Source organism: Pleurodeles waltl, unplaced genomic scaffold (genome assembly GCF_031143425.1).
Source record: "Pleurodeles waltl isolate 20211129_DDA unplaced genomic scaffold, aPleWal1.hap1.20221129 scaffold_39, whole genome shotgun sequence".
Taxonomy (NCBI): Eukaryota; Metazoa; Chordata; class Amphibia; order Caudata; family Salamandridae; genus Pleurodeles; species Pleurodeles waltl.
In genome coordinates, this window is record NW_027150097.1 from 7,606,142 (window position 1) to 7,632,934 (window position 26,793).

A 26,793-nucleotide genomic window follows, 5' to 3' on the forward strand; every position below is an offset into this window, starting at 1 on the left:
GGATACATTTTTGGACTTTTTTTTCCCAAGCACCGTATCAAAAACAATATCAACAGTTTCTGTAAATTATCGATAAGATCTATTTTCCGTTGCTTGCACTAATTGCCTGAAGTTGGCTAAATCGCAGTAAATCGGTAAAGCAGGAAATCACAGCATCTTCAACAAATCGTGATAGAGGGGCCGAGATAAAGGTTTCGACCCTACATATCAAAAGCGCAGCTGTCAATAGTTCAGCAGGTTCACAGTGCAGAAGGTTCAGTGGCACCAGGGTCCCCTGCGTCCCAATCACAGCTGGTTTTTAACTTCTGTATTCAGGGGATGGGAGGGGTGGGGGTGTTGCGTCGTGCACACACAGTGCCTGTTTTGCAGAGAAGTTTTAATAAATACACAAAGAATAATATGGAGTCTTTAGCCACAAGGAACACCTTCCCCTACCTTTTATTCTCTCCGATTCCACATCACCGCACCTACCATCCAACTCCAAAACTCGGGGGAGACTAACACTCCCTACCTCCCTTGGTGTGCATCATGGGCGTGCCCATGACGAACACAACATTTCTCCTTAACCAATACAAAACAAACATAGCTGCTCAAAAAAAAGATACTATACTAATCCAGTATACAAGAATAGTACACAACAATAAATACCACATTCAGTCAATCCACCCCGAATCCTTGCAGCCGCGTTGAGCATGGCGGTCGAGGACTCAAATTGTACCCTTCAAGTCCTTGTCTCAGAGGCACTGAGTTGATTGGTATGAAGCCAGGCACCTCCTGATCTGAATCTTGAACTGGCTCCAAATTCTGCATGTCCACACCCCCTGTAGTAGATGATTGAGAATTAGTAGCAGTCACCACAGGCCATATGCACTGGCTCAAAATTCTGCAAGTCCACACCCCATGTAGTAGATGATTGAGAATTAGTAGTAGTCACCACAGGGTCCACTGTCAGGATGATCCATCCTCTCTCCTTCATCAGCTTCAGATCCCACTGTTTCCCTGAGCAGGAAGGTCTGGAATTGAAAATACAGAGGACATTAAATAAAATTCACTCAGTACATGGCACTCATTTTGGTTTATAAGCTGGAAATTGAGCCATCAGTCTGGTGTCAAGAGTGTCAGGATGGCCGGGTGGTCTAAGGTGCTGCATTCAGGTCACAGTCTCCCTTGGAGACGTCGGTTCAAACCCCTCTTCTGACAAGTGTCTTTTGCGAGGTGGATACATTTTTTGACTTTTTTTTTCCAAGCACCCTTATCAAAAACAATGTCAACAGTTTCTGTAAATTATCGATAAGATCTATTGTCCGTTGCTTGCACTAATTGCCTGAAGTTGGCTAAATCGCAGTAAATCGGTAAAGCAGGAAATCACAGCATCTTCAACAAATCGTGATAGAGGGGCTGAGATAAAGGTTTCGACCCTACATATCAAAAGCACAGCTGTCAATAGTTCAGCAGGTTCACAGTGCAGAAGGTTCAGTGGCACCAGGGTCCCCTGCGTCCCAATCACAGCTGGTTTTTAACTTCTGTATTCAGGGCATGGGAGGGGTGTGTTGCATCGTGCACACACAGTGCCTGTTTCGCAAATAAGTTTTAATGAATACACAGAGAATAATATAGAGTCATTGGCCACGAGGAACCCCTTCCCTGACCTTTTATTCTCTCCGGTTCCACGTCACCGCGCCTACCATCCAACTCCAAAACTCGGATGAGACTAACACTCCCTACCTCCCTTGGTGAGCATCATAGGCGTGCCCATGACGAACACAACATTTCTCCTTAACCAATACAAAACAAACATAGCTGCTCAAAAAAAAGATACTATACTAATCCAGTATACAAGAATAGTACACCACAATAAGTACCACATTCAGTCAATCCACCCCGAATCCTTGCAGCCGCGTTGAGCATGGCGGTCGAGGACTCAAACTGTACCGTTCAAGTCCTTGTCTCAGAGGCACGGAGTTGATTGGTATGGAGCCAGGCACCTCCTGATCTGAATCTTGAACTGGCTCCAAATTCTGCATGTCCACACCCCCTGTAGTAGATGATTGAGAATTAGTAGCAGTCACCACCGGCCATGTGCACTGGCTCAAAATTCAGCATGTCCACACCCCATGTAGTAGATGATTGAGAATTAGTAGCAGTCACCACCGGATCCACTGTCAGGATGATCCATCCTCTCTTCTTCATCAGCTTCAGATCCCACTGTTTCCCTGAGCAGGAAGGTCTGGAATTGAAAATACAGAGGACATTAAACAACATTCACTCAGTACATGGCACTCATTTTGGTTTATAAGCTGGAAATTGAGCCATCAGTGCAGTGTCAAGAGTGTCAGGATGGCCGAGTGGTCTAAGGCGCTGCGTTCAGGTCGCAGTCTCCTTTGGAGGCGTGGGTTCGAATCCCACTTCTGACAAGTGTCTTTTGCGAGGTGGATACATTTTTGGACTTTTTTTTTTCAAGCACCCTTATCAAAAACAATGTCAACAGTTTCTGTAAATTATCGATAAGATCTATTGTCCGTTGCTTGCACTAATTTCCTGAAGTTGGCTAAATCGCAGTAAATCGGTAAAGCGGGAAATCACAGCATCTTCAACAAATCGTGATAGAGGGGCAGAGATAAAGGTTTCGACCCTACATATCAAAAGTGCAGCTGTCAATAGTTCAGCAGGTTCACAGTGCAGAAGGTTCAGTGGCAGCAGGGTCCCCTGCGTCCCAATCAGAGCTGGTTTTTAACTTCTGTATTCAGGTGATGGGAGGGGTGGGGGTGTTGCGTCGTGCACACACAGTGCCTGTTTTGCAGAGAAGTTTTAATAAATACACAAAGAATAATATGGAGTCTTTGGCCACGAGGAACACCTTCCCCTACCTTTTATTCTCTCCGATTCCACATCACCGCACCTACCATCCAACTCCAAAACTCGGGGGAGACTAACACTCCCTACCTCCCTTGGTGTGCGTCATGGGCGTGCCCATGACGAACACAACATTTCTCCTTAACCAATACAAAACAAACATAGCTGCTCAAAAAAAAGATACTATACTAATCCAGTATACAAGAATAGTACACAACAATAAATACCACATTCAGTCAATCCACCCCGAATCCTTGCAGCCGCGTTGAGCATGGCGGTCGAGGACTCAAACTGTACCGTTCAAGTCCTTGTCTCAGAGGCACTGAGTTGATTGGTATGGAGCCAGGCACCTCCTGATCTGAATCTTGAACTGGCTCCAAATTCTGCATGTCCACACCCCTTGTAGTAGATGATTGAGAATTAGTAGCAGTCACCACCGGCCATGTGCACTGGCTCAAACTGCTGCATGTCCACACCCCATGTAGTCGATGATTGAGAATTAGTAGCAGTCACCACCGGATTCACTGTCAGGATGATCCATCCTATCTCCTTCATCAGCTTCAGATCCCACTGTTTCCCTGAGCAGGAAGGTCTGGAATTGAAAATACAGAGGACATTAAACAACATTCACTCAGTACATGGCACTCATTTTGGTTTATACGCTCGAAATTGAGCCATGAGCGTGGTGTGAAGAGTGTCAGGATGGCCGAGTGGTCTAAGGCGCTGCGTTCAGATCGCAGCCTCCCTTGGAGGAGTGGGTTCAAATCCCACTTCTGACAAGTGTATTTTGCGAGGTGGATACATTTTTGGACTTTTTTTTCCCAAGCACCGTATCAAAAACAATGTCAACAGTTTCTGTAAATTATCGATAAGATCTATTTTCCGTTGCTTGCACTAATTGCCTGAAGTTGGCTAAATCGCAGTAAATCGGTAAAGCAGGAAATCACAGCATCTTCAACAAATCGTGATAGAGGGGCCGAGATAAAGGTTTCGACCCTACATATCAAAAGCGCAGCTGTCAATAGTTCAGCAGGTTCACAGTGCAGAAGGTTCAGTGGCACCAGGGTCCCCTGCGTCTCAATCACAGCTGGTTTTTAACTTCTGTATTCAGGGCATGGGAGGGGTGTGTTGCATCGTGCACACACAGTGCCTGTTTTGCAAATAAGTTTTAATAAATACACAGAGAATAATATAGAGTCATTGGCCACGGGTGAACACCTTCCCTGACCTTTTATTCTCTCCGGTTCCACGTCACCGCGCCTACCATCCAACGCCAAAACTCGGGGAGACTAACACTCCCTACCTCCCTTGGTGTGCATCATAGGCGTGCCCATGACGAACATAACATTTCTCCTTAACCAATACAAAAAAAACATAGCTGCTCAAAAAAAAGATACTATACTAAACCAGTATACAAGAATAGTACACAACAAGAAATGCCACATTCAGTCAATCCACCCCGAATCCTTGCGGCCGCGTTGAGCATGGCAGTCGAGGACTCAAACTGTACCGTTCAAGTCCTTGTCTCAGAGGCACTGAGTTGATTGGTATGGAGCCAGGCACCTCCTGATCTGAATCTCGAACTGGCTCCAAATTCTGCATGTCCACACCCCCTGTAGTAGATGATTGAGAATTAGTAGCAGTCACCACCGGCCATGTACACTGGCTCAAAATTCAGCATGTCCACACCCCATGTAGTAGATGATTGAGAATTAGTAGCAGTCACCACCGGATCCACTGTCAGGATGATCCATCCTCTCTCCTTCATCAGCTTCAGATCCCACTGTTTCCCTGAGCAGGAAGGTCTGGAATTGAAAATACAGATGACATTAAACAACATTCACTATGTACATGGCACTCATTTTGGTTTATAAGCTGGAAATTGAGCCATCAGTGCAGTGTCAAGAGTGTTAGGATGGCCGAGTGGTCTAAGGCACTGCGTTCAGGTCGCAGTCTCCTTTGGAGGCGTGGGTTCGAATTCCACTTCTGATAACTGTCTTTTGCGAGGTGGATACATTTTTGGCCTTTTTTTTTCCAAGCACCCGTATTATAAACAATGTCAACAGTTTCTGTAAATTATCGATAAGATCTATTGTCCGTTGCGTGCACTAATTTCCTGAAGTTGGCTAAATCGCAGTAAATCGGTGAAGCGGGAAATCACAGCATCTTCAACAAATCGTGATAGAGGGGCAGAGATAAAGGTTTCGACCCTACATATCAAGAGCGCAGCTGTCAATAGTTGAGCAGGTTCACAGTGCAGAAGGTTCAGTGGCACCAGGGTCCCCTGCGTCCCAATCACAGCCTGTTTTTAACTTCTGTATTCAGGGCATGGGAGGGGTGTGTTGCATCGTGCACACACGGTGTCTGTTTCGCAGATAAGTTTTAATAAATACACAGAGAATAATATAGAGTCATTGGCCACGAGGAACACCTTCCCTGACCTTTTATTCTCTCCGGTTCCACGTCACCGCGCCTACCATCCAACTCCAAAACTCGGGGGAGACTAACACTCCCTACCTTCCTTGGTGTGCATCATAGGCGTGCCCATGACGAACACAACATTTCTCCTTAACCAATACAAAACAAACTTAGCTGCTCAAAAAAAAGATACTATACTAATCCAGTATACAAGAATAGTACACAACAAGAAATGCCACATTTAGTCAATCCACCCAGAATCCTTGCAGCCGCGTTGAGCATGGCGGTCGAGGACTCAAACTGCACCGTTCAAGTGCTTGTCTCAGAGGCACTGAGTTGATTGGTATGGAGCCAGGCACCTCCTGATCTGAATCTTGAACTGGCTCCAAATTCTGCATGTCCACACCCCTTGTAGTAGATTATTGAGAATTAGTAGCAGTCACCACCGGCCATGTGCACTGGCTCAAACTTCTGCATGTCTACACCCCATGTAGTCGATGATTGAGAATTAGTAGCAGTCACCACCGGATTCACTGTCAGGATGATCCATCCTCTCTCCTTCATCAGCTTCAGATCCCACTGTTTCCCTGAGCAGGAAGGTCTGGAATTGAAAATACAGAGGACATTAAACAACATTCACTCAGTACATGGCACTCATTTTGGTTTATACGCTCGAAATTGAGCCATGAGGGAGGTGTGAAGAGTGTCAGGATGGCCGAGTGGTCTAAGGCGCTGCGTTCAGATTGCAGCCTCCCTTGGAGGTGTGGGTTCAAATCCCACTTCTGACAAGTGTATTTTGCGAGGTGGATACATTTTTGGACTTTTTTTTCCCAAGCACCGTATCATAAACAATGTCAACAGTTTCTGTAAATTATCGATAAGATCTATTTTCCGTCGCTTGCACTAATTGCCTGAAGTTGGCTAAATCGCAGTAAATCGGTAAAGCAGGAAACCACAGCATCTTCAACAAATCGTGATAGAGGGGCCGAGATAAAGGTTTCGACCCTACATATCAAAAGCGCAGCTGTCAATAGTTCAGCAGGTTCACAGTGCAGAAGGTTCAGTGGCACCAGGGTCCCCTGCGTCCCAATCACAGCTGGTTTTTAACTTCTGTATTCAGGGGATGGGAGGGGTGGGGGTTTTGCGTCGTGCACACACAGTGCCTGTTTTGCAGAGAAGTTTTAATAAATACACAAAGAATAATATGGAGTCTTTAGCCACGAGGAACACCTTCCCCTACCTTTTATTCTCTCCGATTCCACATCACCGCACCTACCATCCAACTCCAAAACTCGGGGGAGACTAACACTCCCTACCTCCCTTGGTGTGCATCATGGGCGTGCCCATGACGAACACAACATTTCTCCTTAACCAATACAAAACAAACATAGCTGCTCAAAAAAAAGATACTATACTAATCCAGTATACAAGAATAGTACACAACAATAAATACCACATTCAGTCAATCCACCCCGAATCCTTGCAGCCGCGTTGAGCATGGCGGTCGAGGACTCAAATTGTACCCTTCAAGTCCTTGTCTCAGAGGCACTGAGTTGATTTGTATGGAGCCAGGCACCTCCTGATCTGAATCTTGAACTGGCTCCAAATTCTGCATGTCCACACCCCCTGTAGTAGATGATTGAGAATTAGTAGCAGTCACCACAGGCCATATGCACTGGCTCAAAATTCTGCAAGTCCACACCCCATGTAGTAGATGATTGAGAATTAGTAGCAGTCACCACAGGGTCCACTGTCAGGATGATCCATCCTCTCTCCTTCATCAGCTTCAGATCCCACTGTTTCCCTGAGCAGGAAGGTCTGGAATTGAAAATACAGAGGACATTAAATAAAATTCACTCAGTACATGGCACTCATTTTGGTTTATAAGCTGGAAATTGAGCCATCAGTCTGGTGTCAAGAGTGTCAGGATGGCCGGGTGGCCTAAGGTGCTGCATTCAGGTCACAGTCTCCCTTGGAGACGTGGGTTCAAACCCCTCTTCTGACTAGTGTCTTTTGCTAGGTGGATACATTTTTTGACTTTTTTTTTCCAAGCACCCTTATCAAAAACAATGTCAACAGTTTCTGTAAATTATCGATAAGATCTATTGTCCGTTGCTTGCACTAATTGCCTGAAGTTGGCTAAATCGCAGTAAATCGGTAAAGCAGGAAATCACAGCATCTTCAACAAATCGTGATAGAGGGGCCGAGATAAAGGTTTCGACCCTACATATCAAAAGCACAGCTGTCAATAGTTCAGCAGGTTCACAGTGCAGAAGGTTCAGTGGCACCAGGGTCCCCTGCGTCCCAATCACAGCTGGTTTTTAACTTCTGTATTCAGGGCATGGGAGGGGTGTGTTGCATCGTGCACACACAGTGCCTGTTTCGCAAATAAGTTTTAATAAATACACAGAGAATAATATAGAGTCATTGGCCACGAGGAACACCTTCCCTGACCTTTTATTCTCTCCGGTTCCACGTCACCGCGCCTACCATCCAACTCCAAAACTCGGGGGAGACTAACACTCCCTACCTCCCTTGGTGAGCATCATAGGCGTGCCCATGACGAACACAACATTTCTCCTTAACCAATACAAAACAAACATAGCTGCTCAAAAAAAAGATACTATACTAAACCAGTATACAAGAAGAGTACACAACAAGAAATGCCACATTCAGTCAATCCACCCCGAATCCTTGCAGCCGCGTTGAGCATGGCGGTCGAGGACTCAAACTGTACCGTTCAAGTCCTTGTCTCAGAGGCACTGAGTTGATTGGTATGGAGCCAGGCACCTCCTGATCTGAATCTTGAACTGGCTCCAAATTCTGCATGTCCACACCCCCTGTAGTAGATGATTGAGTATTAGTAGCAGTCACCACTGGCCATGTGCACTGGCTCAAAATTCTGCAAGTCCATACCCCATGTAGTAGATGATTGAGAATTAGTAGCAGTCACCACAGGGTCCACTGTCAGGATGGTCCATCCTCTCTCCTTCATCAGCTTCAGATCCCACTGTTTCCCTGAGCAGGAAGGTCTGGAATTGAAAATACAGAGGACATTAAATAACATTCACTCAGTACATGGCACTCATTTTGGTTTATAAGCTGGAAATTGAGCCATCAGTCTGATGTCGAAAGTGTCAGGATGGCCGGGTGGTCTAAGGTGCTGCATTCAGGTCACAGTCTTCCTTGGAGACATGGGTTCAAACCCCTCTTCTGACAAGTGTCTTTGCAAGGTGGATACATTTTTTGACTTTTTTTTCCAAGCACCCTTATCAAAAACAATGGCAACAGTTTCTGTAAATTATCGATAAGATCTATTGTCCGTTGCTTGCACTAATTGCCTGAAGTTGGCTAAATCGCAGTAAATCGGTAAAGCAGGAAATCACAGCATCTTCAACAAATGGTGATAGAGGGGCCGAGATAAAGGTTTCGACCCTACATATCAAAAGCACAGCTGTCCATAGTTCAGCAGGTTCACAGTGCAGAAGGTTCAGTGGCACCAGGGTCCCCTGCGTCCCAATCACAGCTGGTTTTTAACTTCTGTATTCTGGGCATGGGAGGGGTGTGTTGCATCGTGCACACACAGTGCCTGTTTCGCAAATAAGTTTTAATAAATACACAGAGAATAATATAGAGTCATTGGCGACGAGGAACACCTTCCCTGACCTTTTATTCTCTCTGGTTCCACGTCACCGCGCCTACCATCCAACTCCAAAACTCGGGGGAGACTAACACTCCCTACCTCCCTTGGTGTGCATCATAGGCGTGCCCATGACGAACACAACATTTCTCCTAAACCAATACAAAACAAAAATAGCTGCTAAAAAAAAAGATACTATACTAATCCAGTATACAAGAATAGTACACAACAATAAATGCCACATTCAGTCAATCCACCCCGAATCCTTGCAGCCGCGTTGAGCATGGCGGTCGAGGACTCAAACTGTACCCTTCAAGTCCTTGTCTCAGAGGCACTGAGTTGATTGGTATGGAGCCAGGCACCTCCTGATCTGAATCTTGAACTGGCTCCAAATTCTGCATGTCCACACCCCTTGTAGTAGATCATTGAGAATTAGTAGCAGTCACCACCGGCCATGTGCACTGGCTCAAACTTCTGCATGTCCACACCCCATGTAGTAGATGATTGAGAATTAGTAGCAGTCACCACAGGGTCCACTGTCAGGATGATCCATCCTCTCTCCTTCATCAGCTTCAGATTCCACTGTTTCCCTGAGCAGGAAGGTCTGGAATTGAAAATACAGAGGACATTAAATAAAATTCACTCAGTACATGGCACTCATTTTGGTTTATAAGCTGGAAATTGAGCCATCAGTCTGGTGTCAAGAGTGTCAGGATGGCCGGGTGGTCTAAGGTGCTGCATTCAGGTCACAGTCTCCCTTGGAGACGTGGGTTCAAACCCCTCTTCTGACAAGTGTCTTTTGCGAGGTGGATACATTTTTTGACTTTTTTTTTCCAAGCACCCTTATCAAAAACAATGTCAACAGTTTCTGTAAATTATCGATAAGATCTATTGTCCGTTGCTTGCACTAATTGCCTGAAGTTGGCTAAATCGCAGTAAATCGGTAAAGCAGGAAATCACAGCATCTTCAACAAATCGTGATAGAGGGGCCGAGATAAAGGTTTCGACCCTACATATCAAAAGCACAGCTGTCAATAGTTCAGCAGGTTCACAGTGCAGAAGGTTCAGTGGCACCAGGGTCCCCTGCGTCCCAATCACAGCTGGTTTTTAACTTCTGTATTCAGGGCATGGGAGGGGTGTGTTGCATCGTGCACACACAGTGCCTGTTTCGCAAATAAGTTTTAATAAATACACAGAGAATAATATAGAGTCATTGGCCACGAGGAACACCTTCCCTGACCTTTTATTCTCTCCGGTTCCACGTCACCGCGCCTACCATCCAACTCCAAAACTCGGGGGAGACTAACACTCCCTACCTCCCTTGGTGAGCATCATAGGCGTGCCCATGACGAACACAACATTTCTCCTTAACCAATACAAAACAAACATAGCTGCTCAAAAAAAAGATACTATACTAAACCAGTATACAAGAAGAGTACACAACAAGAAATGCCACATTCAGTCAATCCACCCCGAATCCTTGCAGCCGCGTTGAGCATGGCGGTCGAGGACTCAAACTGTACCGTTCAAGTCCTTGTCTCAGAGGCACTGAGTTGATTGGTATGGAGCCAGGCACCTCCTGATCTGAATCTTGAACTGGCTCCAAATTCTGCATGTCCACACCCCCTGTAGTAGATGATTGAGTATTAGTAGCAGTCACCACTGGCCATGTGCACTGGCTCAAAATTCTGCAAGTCCATACCCCATGTAGTAGATGATTGAGAATTAGTAGCAGTCACCACAGGGTCCACTGTCAGGATGGTCCATCCTCTCTCCTTCATCAGCTTCAGATCCCACTGTTTCCCTGAGCAGGAAGGTCTGGAATTGAAAATACAGAGGACATTAAATAACATTCACTCAGTACATGGCACTCATTTTGGTTTATAAGCTGAAAATTGAGCCATCAGTCTGGTGTCGAGAGTGTCAGGATGGCCGGGTGGTCTAAGGTGCTGCATTCAGGTCACAGTCTTCCTTGGAGACATGGGTTCAAACCCCTCTTCTGACAAGTGTCTTTGCAAGGTGGATACATTTTTGGACTTTTTTTTCCAAGCACCCTTATCAAAAACAATGGCAACAGTTTCTGTAAATTATCGATAAGATCTATTGTCCGTTGCTTGCACTAATTGCCTGAAGTTGGCTAAATCGCAGTAAATCGGTAAAGCAGGAAATCACAGCATCTTCAACAAATGGTGATAGAGGGGCCGAGATAAAGGTTTCGACCCTACATATCAAAAGCACAGCTGTCCATAGTTCAGCAGGTTCACAGTGCAGAAGGTTCAGTGGCACCAGGGTCCCCTGCGTCCCAATCACAGCTGGTTTTTAACTTCTGTATTCTGGGCATGGGAGGGGTGTGTTGCATCGTGCACACACAGTGCCTGTTTCGCAAATAAGTTTTAATAAATACACAGAGAATAATATAGAGTCATTGGCGACGAGGAACTCCTTCCCTGACCTTTTATTCTCTCCGGTTCCACGTCACCGCGCCTACCATCCAACTCCAAAACTCGGGGGAGACTAACACTCCCTACCTCCCTTGGTGTGCATCATAGACGTGCCCATGACGAACACAACATTTCTCCTAAACCAATACAAAACAAAAATAGCTGCTAAAAAAAAAGATACTATACTAAACCAGTATACAAGAATAGTACACAACAAGAAATGCCACATTCAGTCAATCCACCCCGAATCCTTGCAGCCGCGTTGAGCATGGCGGTCGAGGACTCAAACTGTACCGTTCAAGTCCTTGTCTCAGAGGCACTGAGTTGATTGGTATGGAGCCAGGCACCTCCTGATCTGAATCTTGAACTGGCTCCAAATTCTGCATGTCCACACCCCTTGTAGTAGATGATTGAGAATTAGTAGCAGTCACCACCGGCCATGTGCACTGGCTCAAACTTCTGCATGTCCACACCCCATGTAGTCGATGATTGAGAATTAGTAGCAGTCACCACCGGATCCACTGTCAGGATGATCCATCCTCTCTCCTTCATCAGCTTCAGATCCCACTGTTTCCCTGAGCAGGAAGGTCTGGAATTGAAAATACAGAGGACATTAAACAACATTCACTCAGTACATGGCACTCATTTTGGTTTATAAGCTGGAAATTGAGCCATCAGTGCAGTGTCAAGAGTGTCAGGATGGCCGAGTGGACTAAGGCGCAGCGTTCAGGTCGCAGTCTCCTTTGGAGGCGTGGGTTCGAATCCCACTTCTGACAAGTGTCTTTTGCGAGGTGGATACATTTTTGGACTTTTTTTTTCCAAGCACCCGTATCAAAAACAATGTCAACAGTTTCTGTAAATTATCGATAAGATCTATTGTCCGTTGCTTGCCCTAATTTCCTGAAGTTGGCTAAATCGCAGTAAATCGGTAAAGCGGGAAATCACAGCATCTTCAACAAATCATGATAGAGGGGCAGAGATAAAGGTTTCGACCCTACATATCAAGAGCGCAGCTGTCAATAGTTCAGCAGGTTCACAGTGCAGAAGGTTCAGTGGCACCAGGGTCCCCTGCATCCCAATCACAGCTGGTTTTTAACTTCTGTATTCAGGGCATGGGAGGGGTGTGTTGCATCGTGCACACACGGTGCCTGTTTCGCAGATACGTTTTAATAAATACACAGAGAATAATATAGAGTCATTGGCCACGAGGAACACCTTCCCTGACCTTTTATTCTCTCCGGTTCCACGTCACCGCGCCTACCATCCAACTCCAAAACTCGGGGGAGACTAACACTCCCTACCTCCCTTGGTGTGCATCATGGGCGTGCCCATGACGAACACAACATTTCTCCTTAACCAATACAAAACAAACATAGCTGCTCAAAAAAAAGATACTATACTAATCCAGTATACAAGAAATGCCACATTCAGTCAATCCACCCCGAATCCTTGCAGCCGCGTTGAGCATGGCGGTCGAGGACTCAAACTGTACCGTTCAAGTGCTTGTCTCAGAGGTACTGAGTTGATTGGTATGGAGCCAGGCACCTCCTGATCTGAATCTTGAACTGGCTCCAAATTCTGCATGTCCACACCCCTTGTAGTAGATGATTGAGAATTAGTAGCAGTCACCACCGGCCATGTGCACTGGCACAAACTTCTGCATGTCCACACCCCATGTAGTCGATGATTGAGAATTAGTAGCAGTCACCACTGGATTCACTGTCAGGATGATCCATCCTCTCTCCTTCATCAGCTTCAGATCCCACTGTTTCCCTGAGCAGGAAGGTCTGGAATTGAAAATACAGAGGACATTAAACAACATTCACTCAGTACATGGCACTCATTTTGGTTTATACGCTCGAAATTGAGCCATGAGCAAGGTGTGAAGAGTGTCAGGATGGCCGAGTGGTCTAAGGGGCTGCGTTCAGATTGCAGCCTCCCTTGGAGGTGTGGGTTCAAATCCCACTTCTGACAAGTGTATTTTGCGAGGTGGATACATTTTTGGACTTTTTTTTCCCAAGCACAGTATCAAAAACAATGTCAACAGTTTCTGTAAATTATCGATAAGATCTATTTTCCGTTGCTTGCACTAATTGCCTGAAGTTGGCTAAATCGCAGTAAATCGGTAAAGCAGGAAATCACAGCATCTTCAACAAATCGTAATAGAGGGGCCGAGATAAAGGTTTCGACCCTGCATATCAAAAGCGCAGCTGTCAATAGTTCAGCAGGCTCACAGTGCAGAAGGTTCAGTAGTACCAGGGTCCCCTGCATCCCAATCACAGCTGGTTTTTAACTTCTGTATTCAGGGGATGGGAGGGGTGGGGGTGTTGCGTCGTGCACACACAGTGCCTGTTTTGCAGAGAAGTTTTAATAAATACACAAAGAATAATATGGAGTCTTTAGCCACGAGGAACACCTTCCCCTACCTTTTATTCTCTCCGATTCCACATCACCGCACCTACCATCCAACTCCAAAACTCGGGGGAGACTAACACTCCCTACCTCCCTTGGTGTGCATCATGGGCGTGCCCATGACGAACAAAACATTTCTCCTTAAGCAATACAAAACAAACATAGCTGCTCAAAAAAAAGATACTATACTAATCCAGTATACAAGAATAGTACACAACAATAAATACCACATTCAGTCAATCCACCCCGAATCCTTGCAGCCGCGTTGAGCATGGCGGTCGAGGACTCAAATTGTACCCTTCAAGTTCTTGTCTCAGAGGCACTGAGTTGATTGGTATGGAGCCAGGCACCTCCTGATCTGAATCTTGAACTGGCTCCAAATTCTGCATGTCCACACCCCCTGTAGTAGATGATTGAGAATTAGTAGCAGTCACCACAGGCCATATGCACTGGCTCAAAATTCTGCAAGACCACACCCCATGTAGTAGATGATTGAGAATTAGTAGCAGTCACCACAGGGTCCACTGTCAGGATGATCCATCCTCTCTCCTTCATCAGCTTCAGATCCCACTGTTTCCCTGAGCAGGAAGGTCTGGAATTGAAAATACAGAGGACATTAAATAAAATTCACTCAGTACATGGCACTCATTTTGGTTTATAAGCTGGAAATTGAGCCATCAGTCTGGTGTCAAGAGTGTCAGGATGGCCGGGTGGTCTAAGGTGCTGCATTCAGGTCACAGTCTCCCTTGGAGACGTGGGTTCAAACCCCTCTTCTGACAAGTGTCTTTTGCGAGGTGGATACATTTTTTGACTTTTTTTTTCCAAGCACCCTTATCAAAAACAATGTCAACAGTTTCTGTAAATTATCGATAAGATCTATTGTCCGTTGCTTGCACTAATTGCCTGAAGTTGGCTAAATCACAGTAAATCGGTAAAGCAGGAAATCACAGCATCTTCAACAAATCGTGATAGAGGGGCCGAGATAAAGGTTTCGACCCTACATATCAAAAGCACAGCTGTCAATAGTTCAGCAGGTTCACAGTGCAGAAGGTTCAGTGGCACCAGGGTCCCCTGCGTCCCAATCACAGCTGTTTTTTAACTTCTGTATTCAGGGCATGGGAGGGGTGTGTTGCATCGTGCACACACAGTGCCTGTTTCGCAAATAAGTTTTAATAAATACACAAAGAATAATATAGAGTCATTGGCCACGAGGAACACCTTCCCTGACCTTTTATTCTCTCCGGTTCCATGTCACCGCGCCTACCATCCAACTCCAAAACTCGGGGGAGACTAACACTCCCTACCTCCCTTGGTGAGCATCATAGGCGTGCCCATGACGAACACAACATTTCTCCTTAACCAATACAAAACAAACATAGCTGCTCAAAAAAAAGATACTATACTAAACCAGTATACAAGAAGAGTACACAACAAGAAATGCCACATTCAGTCAATCCACCCCGAATCCTTGCAGCCGCGTTGAGCATGGCCGTCGAGGACTCAAACTGTACCGTTCAAGTCCTTGTCTCAGAGGCACTGAGTTGATTGGTATGGAGCCAGGCACCTCCTGATCTGAATCTTGAACTGGCTCCAAATTCTGCATGTCCACACCCCCTGTAGTAGATGATTGAGAATTAGTAGCAGTCACCACCGGCCATGTGCACTGGCTCAAAATTCAGCATGTCCACACCCCATGTAGTAGATGATTGAGAATTAGTAGCAGTCACCACCGGATCCACTGTCAGGATGATCCATCCTCTCTCCTTCATCAGCTTCAGATCCCACTGTTTCCCTGAGCAGGAAGGTCTGGAATTGAAAATACAGAGGACATTAAACAACATTCACTCAGTACATGGCACTCATTTTGGTTTATAAGCTGGAAATTGAGCCATCAGTGCAGTGTCATGAGTGTGAGGATGGCCAAGTGGTCTAAGGCGCTGCGTTCAGGTCGCCGTCTCCTTTGGAGATGTAGGTTCGACTCCCCCTTCTGACAAGTGTCTTTTGCGAGGTGGATACATTTTTTGACTTTTTTTTTCCAAGCACCCGTATCAAAAACAATGTCAACAGTTTCTGTAAATTATCGATAAGATCTATTGTCCGTTGCTTGCACTAATTTCCTGAAGTTGGCTAAATCGCAGTAAATCGGTAAAGCGGGAAATCACAGCATCTTCAACAAATCGTGATAGAGGGGCAGAGATAAAGGTTTCGACCCTACATATCAAGAGCGCAGCTGTCAATAGTTCAGCAGGTTCACAGTGCATAAGGTTCAGTGGCAGCAGGGTCCCCTGCGTCCCAATCACAGCTGGTTTTTAACTTCTGTATTCAGGGCATGGGAGGGGTGTGTTGCATCGTGCACACACAGTGCCTGTTTCGCAAATAAGTTTTAATAAATACACAGAGAATAATATAGAGTCATTGGCCACGAGGAACACCTTCTCTGACCTTTTATTCTCTCCGGTTCCACGTCACCGCGCCTACCATCCAACTCCAAAACTCGGGGGAGACTAACACTCCCTACCTCCCTTGGTGTGCATCATGGGCGTGCCCATGACAAACACAACATTTCTCCTTAACCAATACAAAACAAACATAGCTGCTAAAAAAAAAGATACTATACTAAACCAGTATACAAGAATAGTACACAACAAGAAATGCCACATTCAGTCAATCCACCCCGAATCCTTGCAGCCGCGTTGAGCATGGCGGTCGAGGACTCAAACTGTACCGTTCAAGTCCTTGTCTCAGAGGCACTGAGTTGATTGGTATGGAGCCAGGCACCTCCTGATCTGAATCTTGAACTGGCTCAAAATTCTGCATGTCCACACCCCCTGTAGTAGATGATTGAGAATTAGTAGCAGTCACCACCGGCCATGTGCACTGGCTCAAAATTCAGCATGTCCACACCCCATGTAGTAGATGATTGAGAATTAGTAGCAGTCACCACCGGATCCACTGTCAGGATGATCCATCCTCTCTCCTTCATCAGCTTCAGATCCCACTGTTTCCCTGAGCAGGAAGGTCTGGAATTGAAAATACAGAGGACATTAAACAACATTCACTCAGTACATGGCACTCATTTTGGTTTATAAGCTGGAAATTGAGCCATCAGACAAGTGTCACGAGTGTCTGGATGGCCGAGTGGTCTAAGGTGCTGTGTTCAGGTCGCAGTCTTCTTTGGAGGCGTGGGTTCGAATCCCCCTTCTGGCAAGTGTCTTTTGCGAGGTGGATACATTTTTTGACTTTTTTTTTCCAAGCACCCGTATCAAAAACAATGTCAACAGTTTCTGTAAATTATCGATAAGATCTATTGTCCGTTGCTTGCACTAATTTCCTGAAGTTGGCTAAATCGCAGTAAATCGGTAAAGCGGGAAATCACAGCATCTTCAACAAATCGTGATAGAGGGGCAGAGATAAAGGTTTCGACCCTACATATCAAGAGCGCAGCTGTAAATAGTTCAGCAGGTTCACAGTGCAGAAGGTTCAGTGGCAGCAGGGTCCCCTGCGTCCCAATCAGAGCTGGTTTTTAACTTCTGTATTCAGGTGATGGGAGGGGTGGGGGTGTTGCGTCGTGCACACACAGTGCCTGTTTTGCAGAGAAGTTTTAATAAATACACAAAGAATAATATGGAGTCTTTGGCCACGAGGAACACCTTCCCCTACCTTTTATTCTCTCCGATTCCACATCACCGCACCTACCATCCAACTCCAAAACTCGGGGGAGACTAACACTCCCTACCTCCCTTGGTGTGCATCATGGGCGTGCCCATGACGAACACAACATTTCTCCTTAACCAATACAAAACAAACATAGCTGCTCAAAAAAAAGATACTATACTAATCCAGTATACAAGAATAGTACACAACAATAAATACCACATTCAGTCAATCCACCCCGAATCCTTGCAGCCGCGTTGAGCATGGCGGTCGAGGACTCAAACTGTACCGTTCAAGTCCTTGTCTCAGAGGCACTGAGTTGATTGGTATGGAGCCAGGCACCTCCTGATCTGAATCTTGAACTGGCTCCAAATTCTGCATGTCCACACCCCCTGTAGTAGATGATTGAGAATTAGTAGCAGTCACCACTGGCCATATGCACTGGCTCAAAATTCTGCAAGTCCATACCCTATGTAGTAGATGATTGAGAATTAGTAGCAGTCACCACAGGGTCCACTGTCAGGATGGTCCATCCTCTCTCCTTCATCAGCTTCAGATCCCACTGTTTCCCTGAGCAGGAAGGTCTGGAATTGAAAATACAAAGGACATTAAATAACATTCCCTCAGTACATGGCACTCATTTTGGTTTATAAGCTGGAAATTGAGCCATCAGTCTGGTGTGAAGAGTGTCAGGATGGCCGGGTGGTCTAAGGTGCTGCATTCAGGTCACAGTCTTCCTTGGAGACGTGGGTTCAAACCCCTCTTCTGACAAGTGTCTTTGCAAGGTGGATACATTTTTGGACTTTTTTTTCCAAGCACCCTTATCAAAAACAATGGCAACAGTTTCTGTAAATTATTGATAAGATCTATTGTCCGTTGCTTGCACTAATTGCCTGAAGTTGGCTAAATCGCAGTAAATCGGTAAAGCAGGAAATCACAGCATCTTCAACAAATGGTGATAGAGGGGCCGAGATAAAGGTTTCGACCCTACATATCAAAAGCACAGTTGTCCATAGTTCAGCAGGTTCACAGTGCAGAAGATTCAGTGGCACCAGGGTCCCCTGCGTCCCAATCACAGCTGGTTTTTAACTTCTGTATTCAGGGCATGGGAGGGGTGTGTTGCATCGTGCACACACGGTGCCTGTTTCGCAGATAAGTTTTAATAAATACACAGAGAATAATATAGAGTCATTGGCCACGAGGAACACCTTCCCTGACCTTTTATTCTCTCCGGTTCCACGTCACCGCGCCTACCATCCAACTCCAAAACTCGGGGGAGACTAACACTCCCTACCTCCCTTGGTGTGCATCATGGGCGTGCCCATGACGAACACAACATTCCTCCTTAACCAATACAAAACAAACATAGCTGCTCAAAAAAAAGATACTATACTAATCCAGTATACAAGAATAGTACACAACAATAAATACCACATTCAGTCAATCCACCCCGAATCCTTGCAGCCGCGTTGAGCATGGCGGTCGAGGACTCAAATTGTACCCTTCAAGTCCTTGTCTCAGAGGCACTGAGTTGATTGGTATGGAGCCAGGCACCTCCTGATCTGAATCTTGAACTGGCTCCAAATTCTGCATGTCCACACCCCCTGTAGTAGATGATTGAGAATTAGTAGCAGTCACCACCGGCCATATGCACTGGCTCAAAATCCTGCAAGTCCACACCCCATGTAGTAGATGATTGAGAATTAGTAGCAGTCACCACAGGGTCCACTGTCAGGATGATCCATCCTCTCTCCTTCATCAGCTTCAGATCCCACTGTTTCCCTGAGCAGGAAGGTCTGGAATTGAAAATACAGAGGACATTAAATAAAATTCACTCAGTACATGGCACTCATTTTGGTTTATAAGCTGGAAATTGAGCCATCAGTCTGGTGTCAAGAGTGTCAGGATGGCCGGGTGGTCTAAGGTGCTGCATTCAGGTCACAGTCTCCCTTGGAGACGTGGGTTCAAACCCCTCTTCTGACAAGTGTCTTTGCGAGGTGGATACATTTTTGGACTTTTTTTTCCAAGCACCCTTATCAAAAACAATGGCAACTGTTTCTGTAAATTATCGATAAGATCTATTGTCCGTTGCTTGCACTAATTGCCTGAAGTTGGCTAAATCGCAGTAAATCGGTAAAGCAGGAAATCACAGCATCTTCAACAAATCGTGATAGAGGGGCAGAGATAAAGGTTTCGACCCTACATATCAAGAGCGCAGCTGTCAATAGTTCAGCAGGTTCACAGTGCAGAAGGTTCAGTGGCAGCAGGGTCCCCTGCGTCCCAATCACAGCTGGTTTTTAACTTCTGTATTCAGGGCATGGGAGGGGTGTGTTGCATCGTGCACACACAGTGCCTGTTTCGCAAATAAGTTTTAATAAATACACAGAGAATAATATAGAGTCATTGGCCACGAGGAACACCTTCCCTGACCTTTTATTCTCTCCGGTTCCACGTCACCGCGCCTACCATCCAACTCCAAAACTCGGGGGAGACTAACACTCCCTACCTCCCTTGGTGTGCATCATAGGCGTGCCCATGACGAACACAACATTTCTCCTTAACCAATACAAAACAAACATAGCTGCTCAAAAAAAAGATACTATACTAAACCAGTATACAAGAATAGTACACAACAAGAAATGCCACATTCAGTCAATCCACCCCGAATCCTTGCAGCCGCGTTGAGCATGGCGGTCGAGGACTCAAACTGTACCGTTCAAGTCCTTGTCTCAGAGGCACTGAGTTGATTGGTATGGAGCCAGGCACCTCCTGATCTGAATCTTGAACTGGCTCCAAATTCTGCATGTCCACACCCCCTGTAGTAGATGATTGAGAATTAGTAGCAGTCACCACCGGCCATGTGCACTGGCTCAAAATTCAGCATGTCCACACCCCATGTAGTAGATGATTGAGAATTAGTAGCAGTCACCACAGGGTCCACTGTCAGGATGATCCATCCTCTCTCCTTCATCAGCTTCAGATCCCACTGTTTCCCTGAGCAGGAAGGTCTGGAATTGAAAATACAGAGGACATTAAATAAAATTCACTCAGTACATGGCACTCATTTTGGTTTATAAGCTGGAAATTGAGCCATCAGTCTGGTGTCAAGAGTGTCAGGATGGTCGGGTGGTCTAAGGTGCTGCATAAAGGTCACAGTCTCCCTTGGAGACGTGGGTTCAAACCCCTCTTCTGACAAGTGTCTTTGTGAGGTGGACACATTTTTGGACTTTTTTTTCCAAGCACCCTTATCAAAAACAATGTCAACAGTTTCTGTAAATTATCGATAAGATCTATTGTCCGTTGCTTGCACTAATTTCCTGAAGTTGGCTAAATCGCAGTAAATCGGTAAAGCGGGAAATCACAGCATCTTCAACAAATCGTGATAGAGGGGCAGAGATAAAGGTTTTGACCCTACATATCAAGAGCGCAGCTGTCAATAGTTCAGCAGGTTCACAGTGCAGAAGGTTCAGTGGCACCAGGGTCCCCTGCGTCCCAATCACAGCTGGTTTTTAACTTCTGTATTCAGGGCATCGGAGGGCTGTGTTGCATCGTGCACACATGGTGCCTGTTTCGCAGATAAGTTTTAATAAATACACAGAGAATAATATAGAGTCATTGGCCACGAGGAACACCTTCCCTGGCCTTTTATTCTCTCCGGTTCCACGTCACCGCGCCTACCATCCAACTCCAAAACTCGGGGGAGACTAACACTCCCTACCTCCCTTGGTGTGCATCATAGGCGTGCCCATGACGAACACAACATTTCTCCTTAACCAATACAAAACAAACATAGCTGCTCAAAAAAAGATACTATACTAATCCAGTATACAAGAATAGTACACAACAAGAAATGCCACATTCAGTCAATCCACCCCGAATCCTTGCAGCCGCGTTGAGCATGGCGGTCGAGGACTCAAACTGTACCGTTCAAGTCCTTGTCTCAGAGGCACTGAGTTGATTGGTATGGAGCCAGGCACCTCCTGATCTGAATCTTGAACTGGCTCCAAATTCTGCATGTCCACACCCCTTGTAGTAGATGATTGAGAATTAGTAGCAGTCACCACCGGCCATGTGCACTGGCTCAAACTTCTGCATGTCCACACCCCAAGTAGTCGATGATTGAGAATTAGTAGCAGTCACCACCGGATTCACTGTCAGGATGATCCATCCTCTCTCCTTCATCAGCTTCAGATCCTACTGTTTCCCTGAGCAGGAAGGTCTGGAATTGAAAATACAGAGGACATTAAACAACATTCACTCAGTACATGGCACTCATTTTGGTTTATAAGCTGTAAATTGAGCCATCAGTGCAGTGTCAAGAGTGTCAGGATGGCCGAGTGGTCTAAGGCGCTGCGTTCAGGTTGCAGTCTCCTTTGGAGGCGTGGGTTCGAATCCCACTTCTGACAAGTTTCTTTTGCGAGGTGGATACATTTTTGGACTTTTTTTTTCCAAGCACCCGTATCAAAAACAATGTCAACAGTTTCTGTAAATTATCGATAAGATCTATTGTCCGTTGCTTGCAGTAATTTCCTGAAGTTGGCTAAATCGCAGTAAATCGGTAAAGCGGGAAATCACAGCATCTTCAACAAATCGTGAAAGAGGGGCAGAGATAAAGGTTTCGACCCTGCATATCAAGAGCGCAGCTGTCAATAGTTCAGCAGGTTCACAGTGCAGAAGGTTCAGTGTCACCAGGGTCCCCTGCGTCCCAATCACAGCTGGTTTTTAACTTCTGTATTCAGGGCATGGGAGGGGTGTGTTGCATCGTGCACACACGGTGCCTGTTTCCCAGATAAGTTTTAATAAATACATAGAGAATAATATAGAGTCATTGGCCACGAGGAACACCTTCCCTGACCTTTTATTCTCTCCGGTTCCACGTCACCGCGCCTACCATCCAACTCCAAAACTCGGGGGAGACTAACACTCTCTACCTCCCTTGGTGTGCATCATAGGCGTGCCCATGACGAACACAACATTTCTCCTTAACCAATACAAAACAAACATAGCTGCTCAAAAAAAAGATACTATACTAATCCAGTATACAAGAATAGTACACAACAAGAAATGCCACATTCAGTCAATCCACCCCGAATCTTTGCAGCCGCGTTGAGCATGGCGGTCGAGGACTCAAACTGTACCGTTCAAGTCCTTGTCTCAGAGGCACTGAGTTGATTGGTATGGAGCCAGGCACCTCCTGATCTGAATCTTGAACTGGCTCCAAATTCTGCAAGTCCACACCCCTTGTAGTAGATGATTGAGAATTAGTAGCAGTCACCACCGGCCATGTGCACTGGCTCAAACTTCTGCATGTCCACACCCCAAGTAGTCGACGATTGAGAATTAGTAGCAGTCACCACCGTATTCACTGTCAGGATGATCCATCCTCTCTCCTTCATCAGCTTCAGATCCCACTGTTTCCCTGAGCAGGCAGGTCTGGAATTGAAAATACAGAGGACATTAAACAACATTCACTCAGTACATGGCACTCATTTTGGTTTATACGCTCGAAATTGAGCTATGAGCGAGGTGTGAAGAGTGTCAGGATGGCCGAGTGGTCTAAGGCGCTGTGTTCAGGTCGCAGCCTCCCTTGGAGGTGTGGGTTTTAATCCCACTTCTGACAAGTGTATTTTGCGAGGTGGATACATTTTTGGACTTTTTTTTCCCAAGCACCGTATCAAAAACAATGTCAACGGTTTCTGTAAATTATCGATAAGATCTATTTTCCGTTGCTTGCACTAATTGCCTGAAGTTGGCTAAATCGCAGTAAATCGGTAAAGCAGGAAATCACAGCATCTTCAACAAATCGTGATAGAGGGGCCGAGATAAAGGTTTCGACCCTACATATCAAAAGCGCAGCTGTCAATAGTTCAGCAGGTTCACAGTGCAGAAGGTTCAGTGGCACCAGGGTCCCCTGCGTCCCAATCAGAGGTGGTTTTTAACTTCTGTATTCAGGGGATGGGAGGGGTGGGGGTGTTGCGTCGTGCACTCACAGTGCCTGTTTTGCAGAGAAGTTTTAATAAATACACAAAGAATAATATGGAGTCTTTGGCCACGAGGAACACCTTCCCCTACCTTTTATTCTCTCTGATTCCTCATCACCGCACCTACCATCCAACTCCAAAACTCGGGGAGACTAACACTCCCTACCTCCCTTGGTGTGCATCATGGGCGTGCCCATGACGAACACAACATTTCTCCTTAACCAATACAAAACAAACATAGCTGCTCAAAAAAAAGATACTATACTAATCCAGTATACAAGAATAGTACACAACAATAAATACCACATTCAGTCAATCCACCCCGAATCCTTGCAGCCGCGTTGAGCATGGCGGTCGAGGACTCAAACTGTACCGTTCAAGTCCTTGTCTCAGAGGCACTGAGTTGATTGGTATGGAGCCAGGCACCTCCTGATCTGAATCTTGAACTGGCTCCAAATTCTGCATGTCCACACCCCCTGTAGTAGATGATTGAGAATTAGTAGCAGTCACCACCGGCCATATGCACTGGCTCAAAATTCTGCAAGTCCACACCCCATGTAGTAGATGATTGAGAATTAGTAGCAGTCACCACAGGGTCCACTGTCAAGATGTTCCATCCTCTCTCCTTCATCAGCTTCAGATCCCACTGTTTCCCTGAGCAGGAAGGTCTGGAATTGAAAATACAGTGGAAATTAAATAACATTCACTCAGTACATGGCACTCATTTTGGTTTATAAGCTGGAAATTGAGCCATCAGTCTGGTGTCAAGAGTGTCAGGATGGTCGGGTGTTCTAAGGTGCTGCATAAAGGTCACAGTCTCCCTTGGAGACGTGGGTTCAAACCCCTCTTCTGACAAGTGTCTTTGTGAGGTGGACACATTTTTGGACTTTTTTTTCCAAGCACCCTTATCAAAAACAATGTCAACAGTTTCTGTAAATTATCGATAAGATCTATTGTCCGTTGCTTGCACTAATTTCCTGAAGTTGGCTAAATCGCAGTAAATCGGTAAAGCGGGAAATCACAGCATCTTCAACAAATCGTGATAGAGGGGCAGAGATAAAGGTTTTGACCCTACATATCAAGAGCGCAGCTGTCAATAGTTCAGCAGGTTCACAGTGCAGAAGGTTCAGTGGCACCAGGGTCCCCTGCGTCCCAATCACAGCTGGTTTTTAACTTCTGTATTCAGGGCATGGGAGGGCTGTGTTGCATCGTGCACACATGGTGCCTGTTTCGCAGATAAGTTTTAATAAATACACAGAGAATAATATAGAGTCATTGGCCACGAGGAACACCTTCCCTGGCCTTTTATTCTCTCCGGTTCCACGTCACCGCGCCTACCATCCAACTCCAAAACTCAGGGGAGACTAACACTCCCTACCTCCCTTGGTGTGCATCATAGGCGTGCCCATGACGAACACAACATTTCTCCTTAACCAATACAAAACAAACATAGCTGCTCAAAAAAAAGATACTATACTAATCCAGTATACAAGAATAGTACACAACAAGAAATGCCACATTCAGTCAATCCACCCCGAATCCTTGCAGCCACGTTGAGCATGGCGGTCGAGGACTCAAACTGTACGGTTCAAGTCCTTGTCTCAGAGGCACTGAGTTGATTGGTATGGAGCCAGGCACCTCCTGATCTGAATCTTGAACTGGCTCCAAATTCTGCATGTCCACACCCCTTGTAGTAGATGATTGAGAATTAGTAGCAGTCACCACCGGCCATGTGCACTGGCTCAAACTTCTGCATGTCCACACCCCAAGTAGTCGATGATTGAGAATTAGTAGCAGTCACCACCGGATTCACTGTCAGGATGATCCATCCTCTCTCCTTCATCAGCTTCAGATCCTACTGTTTCCCTGAGCAGGAAGGTCTGGAATTGAAAATACAGAGGACATTAAACAACATTCACTCAGTACATGGCACTCATTTTGGTTTATAAGCTGGAAATTGAGCCATCAGTGCAGTGTCAAGAGTGTCAGGATGGCCGAGTGGTCTAAGGCGCTGTGTTCAGGTTGCAGTCTCCTTTGGAGGCGTGGGTTCGAATCCCACTTCTGACAAGTGTCTTTTGCGAGGTGGATACATTTTTGGACTTTTTTTTTCCAAGCACCCGTATCAAAAACAATGTCAACAGTTTCTGTAAATTATCGATAAGATCTATTGTCCGTTGCTTGCAGTAATTTCCTGAAGTTGGCTAAATCGCAGTAAATCGGTAAAGCGGGAAATCACAGCATCTTCAACAAATCGTGAAAGAGGGGCAGAGATAAAGGTTTCGACCCTGCATATCAAGAGCGCAGCTGTCAATAGTTCAGCAGGTTCACAGTGCAGAAGGTTCAGTGGCACCAGGGTCCCCTGCGTCCCAATCACAGCTGGTTTTTAACTTCTGTATTCAGGGCATGGGAGGGGTGTGTTGCATCGTGCACACACGGTGCCTGTTTCGCAGATAAGTTTTAATAAATACATAGAGAATAATATAGAGTCATTGGCCACGAGGAACACCTTCCCTGACCTTTTATTCTCTCCGGTTCCATGTCACCGCGCCTACCATCCAACTCCAAAACTCGGGGGAGACTAACACTCTCTACCTCCCTTGGTGTGCATCATAGGCGTGCCCCTGACGAACACAACATTTCTCCTTAACCAATACAAAACAAATATAGCTGCTCAAAAAAAAGATACTATACTAATCCAGTATACAAGAATAGTACACAACAAGAAATGCCACATTCAGTCAATCCACCCCGAATCCTTGCAGCCGCGTTGAGCATGGCGGTCGAGGACTCAAACTGTACCGTTCAAGTCCTTCTCTCAGAGGCACTGAGTTGATTGGTATGGAGCCAGGCACCTCCTGATCTGAATCTTGAACTGGCTCCAAATTCTGCATGTCCACACCCCTTGTAGTAGATGATTGAGAATTAGTAGCAGTCACCACCGGCCATGTGCACTGGCTCAAACTTCTGCATGTCCACACCCCAAGTAGTCGATGATTGAGAATTAGTAGCAGTCACCACCGGATTCACTGTCAGGATGATCCATCCTCTCTCCTTCATCAGCTTCAGATCCCACTGTTTCCCTGAGCAGGCAGGTCTGGAATTGAAAATACAGAGGACATTAAACAACATTCACTCAGTACATGGCACTCATTTTGGTTTATAAGCTGGAAATTGAGCCATCAGTGCAGTGTCAAGAGTGTCAGGATGGCCGAGTGGTCTAAGGTGCTGTGTTCAGGTCGCAGTTTCCTTTGGAGGCGTGGGTTCGAATCCCACTTCTGACAAGTGTCTTTTGCGAGGTGGATACATTTTTAGACTTTTTTTTTCCAAGCACCCGTATCAAAAACAATGTCAACAGTTTCTGTAAATTATCAATAAGATCTATTGTCCGTTGCTT

The 26,793-nt window shown here is 45.8% G+C and overlaps 6 non-coding genes across 6 annotated transcripts; all 6 read left to right on the plus strand.

Moving 5' to 3' along the window:
- Positions 1-2,331: 2,331 nt before the first annotated feature.
- On the plus strand, positions 2,332-2,414 carry TRNAL-CAG (transfer RNA leucine (anticodon CAG)). The gene has a single exon. It is a non-coding gene; the product is annotated as a tRNA-Leu (tRNA).
- A 1,135-nt stretch (positions 2,415-3,549) lies between these two features.
- On the plus strand, positions 3,550-3,632 carry TRNAL-CAG (transfer RNA leucine (anticodon CAG)). Its single transcript has one exon. It is a non-coding gene; the product is annotated as a tRNA-Leu (tRNA).
- A 2,344-nt stretch (positions 3,633-5,976) lies between these two features.
- On the plus strand, positions 5,977-6,059 carry TRNAL-CAG (transfer RNA leucine (anticodon CAG)). Its single transcript has one exon. It is a non-coding gene; the product is annotated as a tRNA-Leu (tRNA).
- A 15,682-nt stretch (positions 6,060-21,741) lies between these two features.
- TRNAL-CAG (transfer RNA leucine (anticodon CAG)) lies at positions 21,742-21,824 on the plus strand. Its single transcript has one exon. It is a non-coding gene; the product is annotated as a tRNA-Leu (tRNA).
- Positions 21,825-25,383: 3,559 nt separating this feature from the next.
- TRNAL-CAG (transfer RNA leucine (anticodon CAG)) lies at positions 25,384-25,466 on the plus strand. Its single transcript has one exon. It is a non-coding gene; the product is annotated as a tRNA-Leu (tRNA).
- A 1,131-nt stretch (positions 25,467-26,597) lies between these two features.
- Positions 26,598-26,680, plus strand: TRNAL-CAG (transfer RNA leucine (anticodon CAG)). Its single transcript has one exon. It is a non-coding gene; the product is annotated as a tRNA-Leu (tRNA).
- The last annotated feature ends 113 nt before the right edge of the window (positions 26,681-26,793 follow it).